Below are 23,925 nucleotides of genomic sequence, written 5' to 3' on the forward strand. Positions count from 1 at the left end.
TGTCACCACTCTGATGCTTTTCTATGGAAGCTTATTTCTGCCTCAAGAGTAAAAGTGAAAAAAGAATAAAAGTCACATTAAGAGAAAAATAGATGAGAGGTTATGTCAAAAACTGAGAAATTAAGTCACAATTTTGAGAAATAAATCTATAACCCTTGTGCAACCTTATGGACATTTTTGTCCATTTCAGTTTTGTTTTTTGTTATAAGTGTGCCTTTGTTAATGCCAACTACATGAATTTTGGCTCAGGTGTTTATTTTTATTGGAATTTTAACATTTTACCCTCATTTCCTTCAAAAAATCAATTCACACTCACACTCAAGACCTTAAGGACAAAAATGTCCACATTGAAACCCATTAAAACTGCAATTTTTTAACCCAGGGCCATTTGACTATAAAATGATACAATATTTGCAAATAGGCATTCATTCTATCGGCAAGGCTTCAAATTTTACATTTTTACCATTTTTTACTAGATTGTGCCATATTTTCAAATTTGGCATATAAAAGAAATACTCGCTTTATTTGTGTTTTCTACTTATTCATATTATAGTCTATTATAGAGTCAATTGGAAAAATAATGCAGCTATAATTGTGTGGGTATGTTGGTAAGGATGTCAGAGTGTAGTTTGCATGTGTTTACTTAAAATTTAATGTGTGTAATTAGTTTGAAAGAAATTATATTGTACTGGCAATCAAAAATCCCACTCCATGTATGAGTCACACCCTTGGCAGGGTCATAGGGCCATGTGAAAACTATGAAAAAGGTCAAAGAAGGTTAATGAGCTTTGAGGTTTTTCTTTTTCACCCAAACACGCATCTTAACCCTTGATTGCGCTTTTTCACTTGTTATTGTTTTTGTACGGAGATAAAAGGTGCACTTGAATTTGAAGTAGAAGTTCAGAAGCCCCTAAACACATTGTTTTAGTTTTCACCACAAGAAAATGCTGATTGTTTAGTCTGGTAGATTTTATACAAAGTTTGAGTTCACACAGATGTTCTCACAGCCGAACCTATGAATATGTGCTGCTTGAGGGGTTGATCATTTCATTGTTTGCAAGATGAAGAGAAGTTACTCAGCAGAGGAAGCTCTGAAGCTAGAGGATGAAGAGTTGAGCTCAGAGGATGACGTTGAGTTTGAGCTGGAGTCTGACCCCTCTGATAGCTCTTTTCTTCTGATGAAAGCACTGAGAGTGAGCACATGGAGGATACAGCACATTCTCAGTGGAATTCAAAAAATGGCCAGATTGTTTGATCATTTTCCGAGCCACCATGTCCCACCGTAAATTCAGGCTCCTGAGCTCCACCATGAGGTTTGATGACAAGCTGACATGAACTGCACGTCACAGGGTCGACAAGCTGGCTGCATTTCGGACTATCTGGGAGAAGTGGACAGATCGCCTTCCAATGCTGTTCAACCCAGGCTAGGATGTCTGTGTGGATGAGCAGCTGGTCCCTTTCAGAGGCTGATGTGGATTTCGCCAGTACATCCCTAGCAAGCCTGCCAAGTATGGCATAAAGGTTTGGGTCACTTGTGACGTCAAAACATCCTATGCATGGAAGATGCAAATATACACAGGGAAGTCTCCTGGAAGTCCTACGGAAGTGAACCAGGGAAAAAGGGTTGTCCTGGACATGACGGAGGGGCTCCAGGGAAACACTGTGACCTGCGGCAATTTTTTCACTTCTTATGCACTGGCTGAAGAACATCTAAAGAGGAAGATGGCCCTAGTTGGTACAATTCGTGCTGCTCCTTAGCACCAAGTATCGAGAGCCGGCTGTGAGTGACACAGAAAAAAAGAAGCCAGTGATCATCATAGACTACAACCGCTGCAAAGGAGGTGTCGACAACCTGGACAAGGTATGTGCCATTATCATCAGTTCAACACACATTTATTCTTAACGCATAATGCTTTGATTATTCAATAAGAGAGGAAAATTTTATTTCTTTTTTTTTTTTTTTTTTTCATTTTTTCTTTTGAAGGTTGTTGGCACCTACAGCTGTAGGAGAAGTACATGTCGGTGGCCAGTGGTTCTCTTCTACAACCTTGTTGATGTCTCAACCTTCAACTCTTTTGTACTGTGGACGGCGGTGGACCCCTCCTGGAACCAGGGCAAAACATTCAGATGGTGGCTGTTTCTCGAGGAACTGGGGAAGATGTTGGTAATGCCACAAATATCATGAAGACAGCGGATCCCCTGCCAACCTTCTGCCTCCACCATGGTGGAGGATCAACAGTAGGAAAACCCAAACACCCGCAAGAGAAAGTTCTGCAAGTTCTGCACTGACAAAAAGAAAAAAGTTGCCTCCATCTGCAAGAAGTCCATACACTGACATACTGCACCTCCTGCTGTGAATTCCCTCTCACTCAGTTCATCATCTCTATTCATATTCCTGTTCATATACCTGTGGTTTCTGTACTCTGTGTTCTTGGGTTTTGAACAATAAATCTTGTTTTTGTTCAAAGTGATCTTGTATTTGTTTTATTTCTGGAGCAAAGATGGCTACTGTTCTATTATTATATTTATTATATTATTTATTATATTTTTTATTGAAAAGAACAGCGGCATTATGTAAAGAAATAATAATTTTAAGGATCTTAAAGCATTGAAATTCTAAAAATGAATTAATGTTTGGTAATTATGAATAGAAGAGATGCTGATAAAAAAAAAACAGTCAGTGAAAGTGGAAAAAAATATTAATATATAATATTTCTATGACAGTTTTTTGACATGGACATTTTTGTCCATTATGGACCTAAGTGTTAGTTTAAAAAAAAAAAAAAAAATCTAACAATACATAAAAAATAAAAATGCCTCAAAATGAATGTTGTTGTTCTTCACTGACATACCCAAGAATCTAATAAGCAAAGAAAAAAATTTTTGTTTAGCATTTAGTATATGGAAAATAATTGTAATAATTATTATTTTTATAGAAAACAACAGTGGCGTTATGTAAAGAAACCGATTTGTAAAGCGTTAAAATTCTGAAAATGAATGAATGTTTGGTAATTGTGAATAGAAGAGATGCTGATAAAAAAAAAAAGAGTCAGTGAAAGTGGAAAAAAATATTAATATATAATATTTCTATGACAGTTTTTCGGCATGGACATTTTTGTCCATTATGGACCTAAGTGTTAGTTTTTGTAAAAAATCTGACATTACATAAAAAATATAAATGCCTCAAAATTAATGTTGTTGTTCTTCATTGACACACCCAAGAATCTAATAAGCAAAGAAAAAAAATCTGCTTAGCATTTAGTTTATGAAAATAAACTACTATTTTTAATTTTTTCATAAAAAACACCTATGGCATTATGTAAACAAACCAGCATTTAAAGGGTTACAGTTCTTAAAATTAATGAATGTTTAAAAATTGACATCAGTGAAAGTGGAAAAAAATATTAATAAATCATATTTCTATGACAGTTTTTTGGCATGGACATTTTTGTCCATTTTTTTTTTTTTTTTTTGATGCAGAAGGGATAATTGTGATATATAAAATCAGTGTGAGATATAAAATCATATATTATGATTTTATTATAAATAAGGCTACAATTACAGTACTATGGAATCAGTACGATTTTTTTTTTAAATAAAAAATACAGTAAAAATGTAATATTGTGAAATATTATTATGATTTAAAACAACTGTTTTCTATTTTAATATATTTTAAAACATATTTATTCCTGTGATGTCAAAGCTGAATTTTCAGAATCATTGTCACATGATCCCTAAAAAATCATTCTAATATGCTGATTTGCTGCTCTAGAAACATTTCTTATTATCATCAATGTTGTAAACAGTGTCTTCACATTTTTGTGGAAACTGTGATGCATTTTATTCAGTATTATTTGATAAACTTATGTAAAAAAATGTAAAAGAACAGCATTTGAAATATAAATATTTTGTAACATTGTCACTTTTGATCAATTATTAATTTTTTTCTTTTGTTGAAAAAAACCCCCAACAACTTACTGACCCCAAAATGAGGTGTACCTGTTTACCTTTTTTTTTTCTTTTTTTTTTTTGGCGATTCTGAGGGAACAAGTATGGTAATCTTGTTCAATGGTGGTCTCAGGCTTTCATAATCTTGTCTTTCTAAGTCTACTTCAATTGATCGGAAACAAATGGGCATGCATTTATATAACTAATTTTCCACCACAATGAAACAATGTGAATTTATCTGTTCAACATAAACATTCCCAATTCAATTCTTTCTATAGCACTTTCAAAACTGTGAAATGACAGACTACCCAGGTGATCCAGTGAATGTATCATAAAGAAATGCTGTATAATTTAATGCATAAGATGCAATTCATATTGTCCTGTCACATACTACACAACCCCTTCATTGGGCTCACAGTGTTTTGCACTTTTTTTTCAATCCCTGTTCCTCTTATTGAAATGTGCGCTATGCTTTTCAATGCTTCAGCCCAGGCTACATATTGTGGCTCTTGTGTGGTACCACTATTTATTTAGAGAGAGAGAAATATGGTGCAGTAATACTGTATGTATTCCTTTATTTATTTATATATGGTGAGTAATTCAGCTGTAGTTCTCCCAAATAAGACATATATGGAATCAAGCAGCTATAGCAAATAAGGACATTTTTCTCATTCTAAAAATCTCTTCCATTAAAAAAAAAAAAAAAAAACATCTCTACATCTTAACTCACAAATATATATTTTTATATATGAATAAGGTCAGGCCAGTAATCCCATATGGGCAATAATAAAAGCCCTAGTTGTAGCAGCCAGATTGACACTAATAGAATTAAAAGGATACCCATGAGAATGGGGTTAGTGGTCTGTAAATTTCTGTTTGCTCTCTTGGGTCCAAAATTGATTAAATATATATCCAGTACATACCAGTAAATAGATTACTGTGAAAAGGCCTAAAGAGCTGCAGGTTTTTGTCCATAAATCCAAGTGTATCAGACTAGCATCAGGCTGGTTACATACATCAGTGGTTGAAATAATCATCTATTGGTCTTAGGGGGTCTTAATGAGTTCAGAAAGTGGATTTTCAATTGCATTTCATGTGTCTATTTTGATACTCCTGGTGGACAGAAACAAATTCAGATTATTGTCTTTGGGAAACTAGAGAAATTGGTGAACCTGCTCCACTTAGAAAGCTTGATTATCTCCTTAACATACAACAGGGAATTGACTAAGAATTCAGTAGGAATTGCACCGGCTGATATCGACGTTTATTTAATTTCAGGCAGGTTACTGTGTGGACTATACCTCAATCTAACATATTAATGCTGGGACTGACCACCACTGCGATCTAGGCACCTGAATCTCTGTAAAATGCTCTTTTAATGCCAAAAGTGTCTTTTAATATTCTTCTCCATCATTTGATGAATAACTGATTGATATATACAATCAATACGACATGCAAACAAATGTCTTTCTTAAAATTACATTTACCACCTGCTTTCAGTGGGTGTTAATATTGCAATATTTATTGCACCAGGCAAATATAACAGAGTGATATTCTGTTAATAAGGGGAAATCTATAATAAACCTAATTTGCATACAAAGGAAGCACTGAAAAGAATGACAATAGCTTAAAAGGGTATTTTACCATTGACAAAATGGGCTTTTAATAAAACTTGGCTGCGTATACAGTAAAAAATAATTTTTTTAATCATATTTTTTTTAAATCAATGTTACCTGACTAGAGAAAACAGAGGGGAAAAGGCTGTTGTCTTCCCTTTTGCCAAATAGGTAGGATGTTGCTGTCCAAGGCCACAGACCAGATCAAATACTGCCTTGCTTTAGTAGGATATACCTCTTAGCAAACTTTTAGTCATAATGGTGTCGACTTGTATTGTTCCTGAGTGCAGGAATTCAAAGAGTAAATGTTTAGCAGGAGTGAGTTATTTTCGGTTTCCAGTGAAGGATCCAGCTGCAAAGAATCGTAAATATGGAGAGAACGCTTGACAGAAAATCAAATCTTTTTTTTTTTTTTTTTTTTACGAAATCATTACATTGCTTTGTTTAGCTAGTCAAACTATTCTTCACTAATACATATTAAAACGATAGTTCATACACACAAAAATGAAAATTCTGTCATCATTTATTCACCCTCATGTCGTTCTAAAACATAATGTGCTGTCTTCTGCAGAACACAAAATATACTTTTTTTTTTTTTTTTTTATATATATACAATGAATGATATTATGGACAAATACAAATATTACAACATTTTTCAAGACATTGAACAACATGGCCAGTTAATCCAAGCCATTGTAGTAGAAGAACATAGTGCATTCTAGTTTACAGTTAGTTACATACTACAGTTTATCGAGATTTCACAACCCAGATTTATTTTCTAAATAATGATAACTTGAGATCTGTCTGATTTTATTCTATTTTCACAGTACAAGTTACCAAAAGAAAAGATCTATAGTGAAGATATAAAAAAAAAAATCAATTTGTGAGTGAAACTCTGAAATAAGTTCTGTGAATGTTTTTCCTGTTTAGCAATACATAAATAATAGAAGCGGCAGTATATACTTTCACTTTGATCATACTACGTGCCTCTGCGATGCTCATTACTAAAGCTTACAGTGATGAGGGTCACTAATTGAGCAGTCTGGCAAGTGAAAGGACAATCATGTACATTGAAAATTTGGACTGCAGATCTGAACAGTTTTTTACTTCAATACATGATACATGTGTCATTAACTCCACAATAAAGCTCATACTTGGATGTCTCTTCCCAGACTTCTGATACTGAATTTATTATTTCCACATATTATAGAGATATGGCAAAGACTGTCGTCTGCCTTTGATTTTTCTAAAGGGAACTGAGCAAAGATTTGCACGTACACCAATGTGGCTTTTCAAAGCTTCTTGCAAACAGGTTATTTTCTCCTAATTTACACCCTGTTGTGCAATCAATAACAAGTGGTCTGCTGATGATTGGACTGAGAAGAGTGTTTATTAATTCTTAAGTTCAGACATCTCCAGATTGTTAGCATCAAAAACACCAGTAGCATTCAGTAGCAGAAGCATTTCAGGTGGACAACTGTCATCTTTTATTCATAAAGCTTTTGTAGGTGAAGACATCTCAATATATTTTAATTATTACAAGACTGACTAGTAAAGCTGCATGTCTGCTTAATATAATTTGGCTTGAACATTCGTCTGAACAAGCTGGACTTGATTTCCCACATCATCTTTCAGTTCAGTCCGCTCTTAGGTGCTAAATAATTTAGCGCAAGGCAAGTGGCGCTACGAAAAAAGCACCCCCGATTTACTCCGGTCCACTGTGGTTTGCCAAATCAGCTCAGTTCTTTCCTTTAAAGATCTAAATATAGTCTTCAGGGACATCAGAACATCTGCTGATGAAAAAAAAAGTTCAGTGACTTCTCTATTCGGCCGCCCTATATTTTGTAGTCGGTGAATTAAATATAGCCACAAATAGCCTTGTCAGTTACACTGTACAGCATTTGATCAAGACCTGGTTATGGCTGGTTTTGAGTTTAAAGAGAATCTCACAGCAGAATCTGACCCAGATTTACCGAACGGGAGACTTTAGAAGTCCTTTATCCTGCTTGTCAATCAGTCAGTCAACCTCTCTTCTTCAGGCCTGCGGTGATCCCTTTTCTGTTTCCATCAGGTCCGCTGTGCTGTGAAATCATTTAACCAATCAGCTCATTCTCTGGGTCTCAGGTAATTGATATAAAAGGTATATATATCAATATATATTGTGTTTATATCTCAGGTATTGATATAAACACAAACGAGAGTGTACCTAATATACTCGTGTTCTGTACTACGGTCGAAATGCTGGTACGTTTGAGAACCCTACATTATATTGAAAACAAATGTTTTACCAAATTATCAGAAGATTAAATTTAGAACAGCTTGGTAGCATGTACAAAAATTATTTTAACTCCTTTAAGCACACACTCGCAGTACAAAAACTTTGACTATATACGGGAAAGCTTTATGAAGACAGAAAAAAGCTCACGTCTTTTTGAGGTTGCAGAGCTGTGTGTGTTAATTATAGCACAGTGCCTGGGGTTCTCTGGAAGTCCACATGGTCGCATCCTCTCTGAAAAAAATAGATGATTAAAAATATTTATGCTCTAATTAAATTCCCATTTCAAGCTCAATTTTCATGCAACATTAATAGCAGTGAACAATGAGCAATAAAATAAAGCAATATTAGCAGCCGTCTTGAATGCATTTAAGTTTAAAATTCTGTAACATGCATTATACATAGACTAAACCAATGCTATTGCCTTTCCAGTCTAATCACATAAGGGAGACCAGGGCTAACATGTCATACCATTAACTGCACTGAATATTTCTCAAGGTTTATTTTTGAAAGTCAATTTGCATATGCACATGTTGAAGTCTTGACTGCAAAAAACTGGAAATTGCCCAAGAAAAAAACAAAAAAAGACACCAAAATGGTGCATGTTGTCAATTTTTTTCGTAATTTAAGACAATTTTACATAAAGGCTACAAAAAAAGCTTTGCTAGAGAAAACAAGCATGTGTAATTGGACTTTTACCTCAAAACCTTTTCATTTCTAAGATAAAGCCCCTGTGACAACTAGCCCCAGTCTCCCTTATTTCACATTCTTTCCACATTGTTCTGCAGATTCGTTAACATTAAATTATTGAAACCACCAAATCTTAATTGGTGCTAAACATACTAAATTCTGCAGTCCTTATGGGATGAATTTACATTCATGCAAATCATATGCAGGAGAAGCATAATTGGACTGCCGAAGCTAATGAAACGGGTTCCAAACTTCATATTCATGTCATTCTCACATGGTTTTCTGCTCTTCCGTACAGGAAAATGAGCAGAGAGAAAATCCTTCTCCTCATGAAATCCACAGACCTAGTAAAAAGCTTGTGATTTGATTTCAACCAGTTACCGACGCTCATTAATGACATTTGCCGTGCTGTCTGCATGGAAAATAACCTGAATAAATTTTTCATTCAATCGAAAAAGGGGTTGTTTCTGGATGGATGATAGTTTTCTAGAATCCATTTTCATGAGGCCACAAACAACATCAGGATTCTGTTCAGAGGTTTTTCCGATCCACCCTCCTCGCCCCCTTGTTTTCGCCTCAAGTGCTTTGTTCTCCTGAATCTCATTATCATGCACTCTGTTGTTTTTTCACGGACACTCACATAGTCCCTTTGTTTTCCACACAAAGGACTTTCTTGAGAACTGAATCAAACAGGTGTTATTTGTTCGCTAACCCTGCTAATTACCCTTCTTGTAAACATGCAACAGTGCAGCATCATTTTCTTCAATTCTGCCTTTGAGCTTCAACGATCAGCTATTTCGCAATGTTTGCTTGTTTATGCACAGCGTCTAAGAGACTAACTCAGTGAGTTTACAACAGTGTTGCATAATTTAATATGGAACTTGAGCTGTTTGCCACTGCCTTGAACCATGGGGAAATAAACCAGAGAGCTTGTGCATGCAAGGAGCATTTCAATCAGGGAAAGAAAATGATCTTCATAACTTTTCCCTTTTGCTCCATGCGCGGTTACTAATGCATAGGTTTACATCCACCACAGTAGGTAACATGGCATTTCTGGCCCCGCTTCTGCAGTTTAAGCCACTGACAGGGGTGGCAGTGTCAGACAAATTATTCATTAATGAGTTCTCTTTCTCTCTCCTGCTCTGGGCTTCTGCTAGTCATTTGCATGTAGATGCAGGTGATAGAACGAGCTACCGCTGAGTACTGAACGACAAGAGCAGCATTAAAGATTAAAGATGGTAGTCATATGGCGCATCACACCTCTGTTCATGCTTTCCCGTGCCTGATGCCATGTGCGTTTCTCTATACTGCCAGCAGGGGGAGACTTAACATATTTAACTAAAGGAATACTCCAGGTTCAGTATAAGTTAAGCTTAATCAACAGCATTTGTGGCATAATTACCACTCAACTCGCTTTTTCTCTAACAAAGCGAAAATCAGGGTTACAGTTAGGAACTTACAATGAAAGTTAAAGGGTTAGTTCACCCAAAAATTAAAATTCTGTCATTTATTACTTACCCTCATGCCGTTCCACGCCCGTAAGACCTTCGTTAATCTTCAGAACACAAATTAAGATATTTTAGTTGAAATCCGATGACTCCGTGAGGCCTCTATAGGGAGCAATGTACACTTCCTCTCTCAAGATCCCTAAAGGTACTAAAAACATATTTAAATCGGTTCATGTGAGTACAGTGGTTCAATATTAATATTATAAAGCGACGAGAATATTTTTGGAGCGCCAAAAAAAACTAAATAACGACTTATTTAGTGATGGACGATTTCAAAACAATGCTTCAGGAAGATTCGGAGCACAATGAATCAGTGTGTCGAATCTGCTGTTCGGAGCGCCAAAGTCACGTGATTTCAGCCGTTGGCAGTTTGACACGCGATCTGAATCATGATTCGACACACTGATTCATTTATGCTCCGATGCTTCATGAAGCAGTGTTTTGAAAGCGGCCATCACTAAATAAGTCTTTTTTTTTTTTTTTTTTTTTGGCGCTCCAAAAATATTCTCGTCGCTTTATAAAATTAATATTGAACCACTGTGCTCACATGAACCGATTTAAATATGTTTTTAGTACCTTTATGGATCTTGAGAGAGGAAATGTCATTGCTCCCTATGGAGGCCTCCTCACGGAGCCATCGGATTTCAACTAAAAAATCTTAATTTGTGTTCCAAAGATTAACGAAGGTCTTACGGGTGTGGAACGGCATGAAGGTAAGTAATAAATGACAGAATTTTCATTTTTGGGTGAACTAACCCTTTAATGTGGCTAATCGGTAAATGTTCAGTTTCAAAACTATAACTGCAAGACGTAAACAATGTGAGTGTTAACATGATGAAAAAAATCACTTTTCATCTTTTTTCTACCTCTTTTTTCATATATTGCTTTATATAATACAAATTGTTTCAAAGCAGCTTTACAGTACTACAGGAAAATAATCAATGATGTAAACTCAAATTCAGCTAAAGCAGCTCTAAAAAGACAATATTCAGCTCAAGTCAGTTAAGTTCAATAACTGTAAAGTTCAGCCATTATGAAGAGTTCAGTTCAGCTATAAGCAGCTCTACAGAAGACACGTGTCATTATTCAGTTCAAGTCAATTCAATTTTGATTCAATTTAGTTATACTTTTCTGTGTAATTTTAACTTTGTCGCCATGCACGACAATGTAACTACTCAGATGATGAGAACAACTTTACAGCTCAAATAATAAAAAATGTTAACATAAGAATTATTTTTCTTTTTAATAAAATGATATGCTTCAAAATTTTAGCTTTTAAAATGGTTTCTTGTGAGCTTCCATACTATATAGCTCATTGAGGGCTTCAAAACTACAACCTTTACACAATACGCCATAGTAGCCTACTGCCATTTTGCAGAAACATTTTAAGCAGATACTGAAGCATCTGGCCCAGCATGCATAATGCAACACATTGCACTGGAACGAGACAGCAACATCAGTTCCAGCAGTAACACTGAGCTTACAGTTCAGCTTGAACATTAAGCTCACAGTTAACTGTAAGTTGAAATAGAAAGGAGAGCACGCTGGGAACAGATTGTGTATGTTGCGGAAGGAGCTTAAAGAACCTTAAGCTGCTTAAGATGCTATGGCTGTAGAAAGAAAACTACAACCTAGCGCAGAGGAGCATAGACCACTGTATAGTGTTGACTATAAGGCTTTGATATCTTCACTGATACTATCTTCGGAGTTGTGCCTCTAAATTAAACTCGACAGAACAACAGCCAAAAAACAGCACAGTAGCATGAGATTCGTTTTTAGTGCTAGTCAATAGCTATCCGTTATCAATGGCAGTACCTCTGATGGTGCAGGAAACAGCTGAAGTATGGAATTTGAAATCAATTACCAATTGTCTGTGCTGTAAAAATCATGTAACTAATTACTCAAGAGCAAAATGACATCATGGCAGTGATGAGCTTTGATATAAAGGGTAGCAGACAGAGAAAAACATAATTCATGTTTTCCAAATCAATATGATTTTTTAAAAGTGCTCTAAGCGATGTCACGCGTTTTTAGGCCAAAACATTTTTTGTCACATACAGCAAACATCTCCTCACTATCCGCTAGCTGCCTGTCCCCTGAACACATTGTAAAAAAACGCGGTTTCTGTAGTCGCCACAAGCTCTGAAAACGGCAACAAAAACAAACTGGTGCAGCCTGGACCACGAAACATAATAAACATGCTCCAGCCAATAACCGACAAGAATGATTTTAAATGCGCGTTCATGACTGTTTCAGGAAGCACGGAGGGGAGGGGAGGGGAGGGGAGGAGGAGGAGGGAGGGTCTAGCTAGCCTCTGTTTTGTTTGACAACACTTCGAACGTCAACAGGAAGTTACTCCACCCAGGATCACTTAGAGCACCTTTAATATGCTTACAGATTACAGTTTTATATGTTTATATCATTTTTTTTTTTAATTAATTAATTAATTAATTTATTTATTTTTTATAGTGGAACACAAAAGGAGATGTTACTGTTGGCAAAATGTTTTGGAAATTATGACAGAATTTTACTCTTTTACTCTTACTCTTGTTGGAAAAAACATATTCAGGTTTAAAGAAACATACAATGAAAAGTATATTCTTAATTTTTAAAAAAATGCATTAATGTACTATGAAAATATAAAAACTTTAGCAGGTCTGAAACCCAGCAGCGGTAACCTGGACAACCTTCTGCCCTTTCATCATGCCCTTTAGTAGAAGACATAATCATAAATTGCTCCATAGTGACAGTCCATGCTGATTATTATAGTAAGTTGCTTTGGATAAAGTGCATCAACTAGGTGACAAGTATCCAAGGTAACCTTCATCTTCTATGGGAATAACAAAGCAGTGCAACCTGTTTTGTATTGCAAACATTACCTTGTGCTGAACCAAAATCAATATAGTCCGTGCTCCCAGACTCACCACCTTTTCATCCAAAGTCCAGACTGCAGACCCAATACACCTCCACCAGTAATTGTCTGGAGCCTAAACTCACTATACGGCTCAATTTCCCTCTCAATTCTCGTCTTTATCTCATTTGCTGGAATCCTGTTGAGGGAGTTTTGTGATTAGAGATGGGGGTGTGAGAGTGCAGTTGTGTCTTTCTCCCACTAGGTGCTGGAGAAAAGTGCTCTTGTTTCAGAGGTGCTGCAGAAAGAACATGCACATATTTGAAGTCCATGCTGAGCCATAAACTGTTGCAATATTCAAGGGGTTTTGAGGACAAGGATGTGAAGAGTCCTTCTGTAGATTGCAGCAGGAGCTACAGGCCAGCAGGTGATTGAGAAGAAAGCGAATTCTGGGAACTCGTACTCCTTTTAGGACCCTGAACTGCAAACTTCAAATGGATCATTTAGCAAGCAGTTGAGTTTAAATACATCCACCCTACCGCTCAAATCATTCTCTGTCTAGAGCATAATTGCCGTCCTCCTGTCATTGTGAATAATGAAGGAAAAGACGCTGGCTTTATTTTGTCTGCTCTACCCTGGATGACATTAGCACGCTTTGATACTTTTGCTGCTTTTTGAAAAGCATTTTTCCTTCTTCTGAATCATTTTTCTCTCAGAAGTGTCAAAATACAATGTCCAGTTTCAAATTTGCAAGTAAAATATTCTATCTGATACAATAGCTTTGTGTGACAAACAGAGAAATTTAAAGGTGCTAAAGAGGATGTTTTGTTTTATACATTTTTGCAATATTACTCGAAACTGTCTTTACTAACTGATAAAAAACTATTTATTAGGTGCACTGAAAGGAATAATATTAATATACATCATCTGTGCACGAGGTAGGGCCTTAAAAACATCAGCGATCATCGCGTAAACGATTGGCCCTCTGGCTTGTCAATCACTGCCATGACGTTCCTTGTGAGAGACGTGCGCGGCTGCGCGCTCCAGTAACTTTACACACTCCACAGGCGCTGCATGCAATGTTTTTGTCAGGAGACAGGAGTAACAACTGCAGATTATGAGTTACCTGCGGTGAGTCCGACATAATGAATCCACTAACACGACACAGCGAATGCCGGTGGTAAACACTCATTTTCCGATACTCCTGCACGAGTTTTGGGAGGCGTTCCCTCGAAATGAGCTGTGAAGGAGGGGGGTTGTTCTTACGCATGCGCTCATTTCAAAAACTCACTAACAGTCTTTGGTTTCTCAGTCGACGAAAAGATCCTCTGTATCACCTTTAAGTCATTGTTCAGCCTTAATATTCACCAGCACATGACCTTTGGTTATGAGACAAGTGAAAAAAAAGTAGATAAGGGTGATAAAAAGTAGATAAAGGTCAATTTTTGGTTGAAATGGACCTCTAACTTTAGTCTGAAGTTTCTTAATGATCTTATTTTGACTGCAAATGATGTTTGATTAATGTGAAATAATTGCATGTATAATTGCACAAAAACATATATACAAATATATCCCAGAATTATTGACACCGCTGACACCCATTACCATATTACACATTATACTGGGCTTGTTTTCTTGAAAGATTCAAGATTCCAGAAAGTTTTCCAAGGGGTTTTATTATATTTTTTCTATGGGGTGTGACCGTAATCACCCTCTCACAGGCAGCGCCAATGAAAGGATATTTGTGAGGCTCAGCATTTCAGCAAATGGAAAGTTATTTAATAGATTTAACATTTTGGCTGATACCATGGCAATTTCTGTCACCTTCTCTGCAGATGATGCAGTTTGCACTGGATGGTTGTAATTCGCCTGCGGCATCTCTCCAGGAAGGTCCGGTCCAGTAATCCGTTAGGTGAGTTTATCTGTCCCGAGTCGTCTCTGACCATGAAACTGTGATTCATACACCTGCAGCAGTCCTGAGCTCCTCATTTCCAACGCGCGGTCAGATTGGTAAGCTGTCAAAGCTGTTAATCAATACGGTTCCATGGCAGTTGTTAGTTCCAGTGTGTTTTATGTCTCTTGGGGGTCTTCAACTCTATCGAGACTGCAGGAAAAAAGAAAAACAACTAACAAGGCAATAAATATCTTTGCTTTTCCTCTGCAAACACAATCAACACGGCTGAAGAATGTGCTGGGCAGATCTTGAAAGGTTGGGATTTGAGTTTACACTTAAAATGAATAACTGCTGGCAATATTATAAAAATGTGTATATATATATATATATATATATATATATATATATTTACACAAATTACGATATTTTTTGATGAAATCCGATGGCTCAGTGAGGCCTCTATTGAGAGCAAAGCCACTGAACCTCTCAAGATCCATAAAGGTACTAAAAACATATTTAAAACAGTTCATGTGAGTTCAGTGGTTCTACCTTAATATCACAAAGCGACGAGAATACTTTTTGTGTGCCAAAAAAACAAAATAATGACTTTTCAACAATATCTTGTGATGGCCGATTTCAAAACACAGCTTCTGAGCTTTACAAATCTTTTGTTTCGAATCACTGATTCGGATCTCCTATCAAATGGCTAAACTGCTGAAATCACGTGACTTTGGTGCTCCGAACCGCTGATTTGATTCATAAAGCTCCAAAGCAGTGTTTTGAAATCGGCCATCACTAGATATTGTTGAAAAGTCATTATTTTTTTTATTTTTTTTGGCTTACAAAAAGTACTCTCGTCGCTTTGTGACATTAAGGTAGAACCGCTGTACTCACATGAACTGTGAGTAAAAATATCTTAATTTGTGTTCCGAAGATAAACGAAGGTCTTAGGGGTGTAGAATGTCATGAGGGTGAGTAATTAATGACAGAATTTTCATTTTTTGGGTGAACTCACCCTTTTATGCTGGTACTGATAGAAAGGTGTTAGAAAACACAGTGCATCGCAGTTTGTTGCATATAGGGCTGCTGCATAGCTGTGCCCATGCTGACCACTGTCCACCGCCGAAAGTGCCAACAGTGGGCATGTGAGCATCAGAACTGGACCACGGAGCAATGGAAGAAGGTGGCCTGATCTGATAAATCCTGTTTTCTTTTACATCACGTGGATGGCCCGGTGCGTGTGCGTAACTTACCTGGGGGAACACATGACCTCAGGATGCACTATGGGAAGAAGGCAAGCCGGCAGAGGCAGTGTGATGCTGTGGGCAATGTTCTGCTGGGAAACCTTGGGTCCTGCCATCCATGTGGATGTTACTTTGACACGTACCACCTACCTAAGCATTGTTGCAGACCATTTACATCCTTTCATGAAAATGGTATTCCCTGGTGGCTGTGGCCTCTTTCAGCAGGATAATGTGTCATGCCACAAAGCAAAAATGGTTAAGGAAAAGTTTGAGGAGCACAACAACAAGTTTGAGGTGTTGATTTGGTCTCCAAATTCCCCAGATCTCAATCCAGTTGAACAAAACAAAAAAATTTTTTGCTGAACAAAAAATTCTGATCCATGGAGGCCCCACCTCACAACTTATATATTATATATATGCAGTAAGAAAGCAAACATTTCATGCTTTAATTTAATGTTGACTTTTCAACAGATAAAAAAATAATGCAATGATTCATACTTTGGTGTTTCCTCCTTTCTAAATTTTCAATCAGGTGCCTTTGTTCACTACATGAAGCTTCATTATCCTCAATGCTTGGCGATGGTACAGTATGCTTTTCTTTGAGAGACAACCTGTGCTGAAGAAAACAAAACAATAGTATTTTGTTCTAAGCCATGTTTTTTTCTCTCCCTCATCCATATCTTTGCTTGCCACACACATCTTTCTCTTGCAACTCAACATCAATAAGCATTTCTAATTAGAGTTTGTTGAATATATCCTAGTTAAGCTGCTCTGTTAGTAGTTTGTGGTTTTCTTTTTAGCTGGGGGAATGAATTATAAATGCTGCCAACGTTTTATTATTAATTGTATTAACTGATACTTCTCTTTGATAATTCCCACTTTGAATTACAATAAAATAGTTAAATGAAGCAATTCTGCTTTGTACACAATAGCTCATCTGAAATATTCCTCTTAATATTTGATTAAAAATGTTGAGATGAAAAGCACTCAAATGTCATTTAATATCCGTTTGCATGTTTTAAGTGTGTGTGGGAAGGAGGGGCAGATGGGGGTTGAGACTGGAGGTTCTTAATTAAAAAGGAAATGTGTATTGTGTAGACAGAAACTTGACTGCTACTATCTCCTGCTTGTTGTCTTTTCCCTAACTAAATTAAACTCAAACAATGATGCTATTTGTTCAGTTCTATTAAAGGGTTAGTTCACCCAAAAATGAAATTTCTGTCATTAATTAAATCCTAACCCTCATGTCGTTCCATACCCGCAAGACTTCATCTTCGGAACACAAATAAAGATATTTTTGATGAAATCCAAAAGGTTTTCTATTTCCCATAGAATGCAATGAAATGACCACATTCAAGGTCCAGAGAAGTAGTAAAGACATCATTAAAATAGTCTGTGTGACTACAGTGATTCAACCTTAATGTAATGATGCAATGCGAATACTTTTTGTGTGCAAAAACCTAACAAAAATAATGACTTTATTCAACTATTTTTCCTCTTCCCTGTCAGTCTCCTACGCAGTTGACGCAGTGAACACGTCTGAACAACGTCTGAACGCTGGCTCATTATTAGCCGACACCGTTCATGTGTGCACCACAATGCATGCGAGTGATGCTGACACTGGAGCCGGCCAATAGTGAGTCAGCGTTCTGACGTAGAACCCGGCTCACCCAGTTCACTGCGTCAAGCTTTAAAGACTCAGTAAACAACCAGTTTGAATGCAGGAATTTTAGTTGAGAGCAATGTGGTGCACATTTTGTAGTGCTGCATAACAAAATTAAAATATGTTTTTCTGTGTGAATAATTTTGTCTGTACTGAACATAGTTTAGAAATATGTCAAATCAGTTGAGGAAAAAACTGTATTGTACAATTTAGTGAATAAAAGGCACAATGTTATTATTATTATTATTTAAGTATCTATCTGAAAGAGAATTGCTTATCTCATACAAGTCCAATACAAATGTATTATGATGGTTCAAGATACTGTTGAAAAACCAAAAGTATGGAGGTAACAATGCTCTACAACTTTTCCCAGCTGTCTTTTTCATGTTTTGCAAAGATTTCTACAGTTTTGACAAGATAGGTGAACAGTTGCCTTTTCTGGTGTAACTACTGGAACATTGAGACATACAGTGCGCTTTAGAAGAAAACACATTCAGATTGGCTGTGAAACTGAAGGCAGCTGCTTCACTGCCCAGTCAGTCAGTGACTTCAGACAGTGTTTTCTATAAAGGCACGTCCTCCAAAGACTGTTTTAGACAGACTTCCAAGACATAACCAAGAAAAAATTTAATTATTTAAGAATCAGCCACTGAAAAGACACTTAACTGACCACTAATCCATTGATGCTTTCTTCCTACCTTCATATGCAGCCTGCGGAGGAACCATTTTCAGTTTTGAACAGTCTTTATTGCTGCTCTTCCACTTTGCCATGAATCTTTGGGCTGCACCGCTCCGTATCCCCTGAACAAAGCCCTCACTGTCTGGATGGATGTCTCTTGTTTCCCATAATTTCAGTCGTGCCCTTGAAAGTGTGAAAAGCTGAGGTCAAAGGTGAGGTCTGAGACTGTACTTCATGAAAGATTAAGCAGCCCTCTCTTGTTTCCTATGCATAGTTAAAGCTGAGAGGAGTCCCCCACTGCTCTACACATTTATTTTTATCTGCAGGTTTGATCCGGCCCATTTACAGCTCAAATTTGATTAACTTTATGATTTAGCGTGGGAAGAGCCAGCAGAACATTCACTCCTGATCGCTATTATTCCTCTCACGCTCTCATAATCAGGCTGGAGGGAGTGGCTAGTCAGGTCATATGTGCACTAGTTGTCAGTCACCCCATATATATGTGAATAATTATGAATAATTTTTTGCTCGCAAGAATTATTTCGACAGAATAAAAAAAAGATACTTTTGAATTGCCATTAACCCATTTGTGCCCAATTTTTTTCTGAATGGTTTCATGCATATAATCCTGTTAATAGTGTCCTATGTGAACATGTTCTGCATTTATTTTCCCCAGGTTTTTGTTTTTTTTCTTCTTAAAAAACGTGTTTGAATGTGCGGCAACTATAGTTGCCGGTGGGCAAATATGTTGTATGCACCTCTTCAATGTAAAATTTGAATAGGAGGATAACATTTATGCATCTAACTCAAATTAGCTGCTTTCAACAGATCAACAGATTAGTCAAAGTCGAAGAGCATTCAATGCGAACACAAAAAAGTTGCATCTATCTTATAATCTCTTGAATATGAAAACAAAACAAATAACAAATCCTTTTGTTTTAAAGTGGTAGAACACAGTGAAGAACAAAGTGCAGCCATTAAGTTGCTCCAACAGAGCATTGTGAATCAAAATGTTAAATTACATTGTTCATTAGAAAAAATTACATCTATATGTGACCCTGGACCACAAACCCAGTCATAATTCACACAGGTATATTTGTAGCTATAGTCAACAATACATTGTTTGGGTAAAAATTATTGATTTTTTTTCTTTAATGCCAAAAATCATTAGGATATTAAGTAAAGATCATGTTCCATAAGGATATTTTGTAAATTTTCTACCATAAATATATAACAAATTATTTTTGTGAGTGGATATACATTGTTAAGGACTTCATTTGGTCAAATTTAAGGTGATTTTCTCAATATTTTAATTTTTTTGTACCTTCAGATTCCAGATTTTCAAATAGTTGTATCTCGGCCAAATGTCCTATCCTAACAAACCCTACATCAATGAAAAGCTTATATATATTCAGCTTTCAGATGGTGTATAAATCTTAATTTAATCAAATCGACCCTTATGACTAGTTTTGTAGTCCAGGGTCACATATAACAAACAAACTAAAAATAAATAAATGAATTAACAAATAACAATATATAATATATAACAATATAAAATATTATGAAAGCAAAAAGCACTAAACAAGACCAATAACCTTGATTTATTGACCCATTAAACACAGTATACCCCATTTCCCAATGATATATGTACTTACAAGTGATTTGCCCACCGGCAACTATAGTTGCCGCTTGTACTTTTGACTAAGTATACAAAAAACTATAGATCTCTTGTAAGATTTGTTTTGTTTGGATGATTCTAGAGACCCTCAAGATTACATAGATATATATGTCAACAAAAAATTCTTAATATTAGCATGAAATTTACTTTTCTTTGGGAGGGTTTGCCTTCAATATGCTTCCTGGAAGTAGGGGTTGGAAATTGACAGCCTCATGTCACAGGAAGGAAGTGAATACCTTTTTTTGTTCTTGAAATCCTTTATTTGGATGTTTTCTTGCATGTCATTGAGACATAAAACATGGAAAACATCTAGAAAAATACCTACAAAAGAAAAATGACAACCATACACTGCGGCAACTATAGTTGCCGGTGGGCTAAAATGGGTTAATAAAGAAATTGTGATGATTAATATATGGACCAATGAGATTTAAATGTGTGCGGAGCTACATAGTCACAAAAAATAAAAAAATAAACAGTGACAATCTGAGAGACAAAATCTTATTTTGGGAAACATCAGACATCATCATGTATTTCTTGTAAATGCATCAATCTCAAAATTATGGAAGAGGATTAGGGCCAAGCAATAATAAAAAAATAAAACCATCTCGAGATTAAAGTTGTTAAATTGCGAGAAAAAACGTGTTAAATTTCGAGAAAAAAGTAGAAATAAAATGTTGAGAATAAACTCATTAACGAATTTGTTCTCATAATTTAACGACTTTTTTCTCATAATTTAATGACTTTATTCTCAACATTTTATCTCGACTTTTTTCTCGAAATTTAACGACATTTTTCTCATAACTTAATGAATTTGTTCTCGTAATTTAACAACTTTTTTCTTGTAATTTAATGAGTTTATTCTCAACATTTTATCTTGACTTTTTTCTTGAAATTTAACGAGTTTTTTCTCGTAATTTAACAAATTTATTCTCAACATTTTATTTAGACTTTTTTCTCGAAATTTAACGAGTTTTTTCTCGAAATTTAACAACTTTAATCTCGAGATGGTTTTATTTTTTTTATTATTGCTTGGCCCTAATCCTCTTCAGTACAAAATGCACTGTGACCAAAAAAAAAATATATATATGTATATAATAATTTGTGTGTATTTTATGCTTATTTGAGTATCACATCATAGGAACATGTTAATGAAAAATTCTGTTGGATTCATTTGGGTGTTGGAATTGGTAATTACAAGCCTTAAATGTAGGTCTTTCCTAAAAACTTGCCCTAAAACTACTACTATCAATAGTTATCTGTTTAAAAAAACATCATTAGTCTTTGGACAGCATTGGTTTTTCTCAAACACAGAAAATAAAAACCACAAGTAAACATTTGCAGTTTTGGGAAATGTTGGAATGTGCGTTTCTGTTTTATAAGGTTAATAGGCCCTTGGCATTGAATAAAACATGACCTGATGTCTGCTTGGTGAAACCGTATTTACCTGGTGAATCTGAAAGGAGGCAGCTATTCTTTTTTTGTCTTGTTATGCTTTTCTGAGTTTTGACAATGCCAGATGTGGAGTTCAGTTACTAGACAGATGGAGCCCACACATATGCATGTGCGCATCCACCCACCAACCCACACACACACAGTCCATGAAGAGAGCATTCCCAAACACTGGTTTCAGACCATGCATGTCACAGCAAAGCAAAAATTTGATTTGGACAGTTTAATAGAAGAGGACCGTGATATATCATATAATGGCCTGCAATCAACATCTGCATCCAAGCATACCTTCAGATTGCTTCTCTGTTAATGATGCATTATGTATGATCCTCTGCTCTATAACTTACCTGCAAAAACTATTTTTCTCAATAAGAATTTTGGTATTGTTTTCCAGTAAGGAAAGCCCAACAACAAAACATTTTTGTTAGAAGCAAATAAAGATATTAAGACATTAAGATATATGTAATACAGTATATCTTAATATATAATATACACTCACTGGCCACTTTATTAGGTACACCTGCTTTTCAACTGCTCGTTAACGCAAATATCTAATCAGCCAATCACATGGCAGCAACTTATTGCATTTAGGCATGTAGACCTGGTCAAGAAGATCTTGTGAAGTTCAAACTGAGCATCAGAATGAGGAGGAAAGACTTTTGGATGTGGCATGGTTGTTGGTGACAGACGGGCTGGTCTGAGTATTTCAGAAACTGCTGATCTACTGGGATTTTCAAGCACAACAATCATAGGGTTTATAGAGAATGGTCTGAAAGAGAGAAAATATTCAGTGTGCAGCAGTTCTGTGGGCGAAAATGCCTTGTTGATGCCAGAGGTCAGAGGAGAATGGCCAGACTGGTTCGAGCTGATAGAAAGGCAACAGTAATTCAAATAACCACTTGTTATAACTGATATATTGGAAAAACTTTGCCTGGTCTGATGTGTCTCGATTTCTGCTGTGACATTCAGATGGTTGGGTCAGAATTTGGCATAAACAAAATGAAAGCATGGATCCATCCTGCCTTGTATCAATGATTCAGGTCGGTGGTGTAATGGTTTGGTGATATTTTCTTGGCACACTAAATGCCACAGCCTATACTTGAGTATTGTTGCTGACCATGTCCATCCCTTTATGACACACAATGTTCTCATCTTCTGATGGCTACTTCCGGCAGCAGGATAAAGCGCCACGTCTCAAATAATCTCAAACTGGTTTCTTGAACATGACAATGAGTTATATACTATACACTATACTCAAATGGCCTCCACAGTCACCAGATTTAAATCCAATACACCTTTGGGATGTGGTGGAACGGGAGTTTTGCATCATGGATGTGCAGCTGACAAATCTGCAGGAACTGTGTGATGCTAGTTTAAGCATAAATCTACTACACTTTAGTGAGACATGCTTAACAAGGGAAAAAATGCCTCTCAAGTAAATAGATCTTATTTTAAAGACAAGGCGACAAAGACACTAATTAAGAAAAATTATTCATGCAGAGTTAAGTAAATGTAATATGGAAGTATTTGTCACGAGAATATTTTTTTCCCCTGATTTAAAGCTCATAAGTGGCATCAATCAAAGACGCAGTGAGAGCAATCATCTGTGCATTATGTTTCTATAAGATTCTCATAAACATTTTTAGAAGAGCGATATTCATCAGCGGAGTCGACGGGAGACGAGATCCACAGTTTCACATTGTGTGTATTTGGACTCCATCATCATTTTTACAACAGGGAGGATCAAACTACTGCAAATGTACTACAAAATCAATCTCTCATCAGAGCCAGAAATAATTTCATTCAACCCAGTTTGCCTCTACCTCGTATATTAGGTCAAATTTAGCCACTTGCAAAATCGATTTCCTCAGCACTGCAATATTTTCCAAAGTTTAATTACTTTCGATAAATGGGAAATAGACATGCTCAAGGTGAAAGAGCTCAATTTCACTCACAGAGATTTGTTGTTAGTGGAGAATTATACTGTATCTCAGCAGAAAATAGTTCAATGCCTTGATGTCTTTTCCACCTTGTTTTCAGGCAAGCTGATATGCCTTTCAGTCCAGTACATGACATTAGAAACAGCATCTGTAAACAGAAACAGATTTCAATTCAACTGACTATTTACATATACAATTACATGTTTCTGTCTAAAACTTAATTATTTACTAGTCTTTCCTCATAGATTTTAATTCCATTTCCTAAAATGTCTTAAAAGACAATGGCCCGGTTTCACAGACAGGGCTTAGCCTTAGTTCAATTAGGATATTTAAATAGCTTTTATAAACATACACTACAAAAAGACATTACTGGTGTGCATCTTGAGACAAAACAATGGCATTGACATATTTTAAAGGTCCCATTTTTCGTGGTTTTTTGAAGCTTTGATTGTGTTTATAGTGTGCAATATAACATGTGTTCATGTTTCGC

At 36.1% G+C, this 23,925-nt stretch overlaps 2 long non-coding RNA genes across 2 annotated transcripts in view; both read left to right on the forward strand.

Moving 5' to 3' along the window:
- The window catches only part of LOC125278316, a 59,059-nt gene extending 40,109 nt beyond the window's left edge, over positions 1-18,950 (forward strand). Inside the window, exons 4-5 of the long non-coding RNA XR_007187090.1 lie at positions 14,724-14,800; positions 18,400-18,950. This is a non-coding gene — a long non-coding RNA (uncharacterized LOC125278316). The remainder of the gene's footprint in view (positions 1-14,723; positions 14,801-18,399) is intronic.
- Positions 605-2,463, forward strand: LOC125278315. Its single transcript, XR_007187089.1, has 2 exons — positions 605-1,861; positions 1,985-2,463. It is a non-coding gene; the product is annotated as an uncharacterized LOC125278315 (long non-coding RNA).
- Positions 18,951-23,925: the final 4,975 nt, after the last annotated feature.

The sequence above is a fragment of the Megalobrama amblycephala genome, linkage group LG11 (assembly GCF_018812025.1).
Source record: "Megalobrama amblycephala isolate DHTTF-2021 linkage group LG11, ASM1881202v1, whole genome shotgun sequence".
Taxonomy (NCBI): Eukaryota; Metazoa; Chordata; class Actinopteri; order Cypriniformes; family Xenocyprididae; genus Megalobrama; species Megalobrama amblycephala.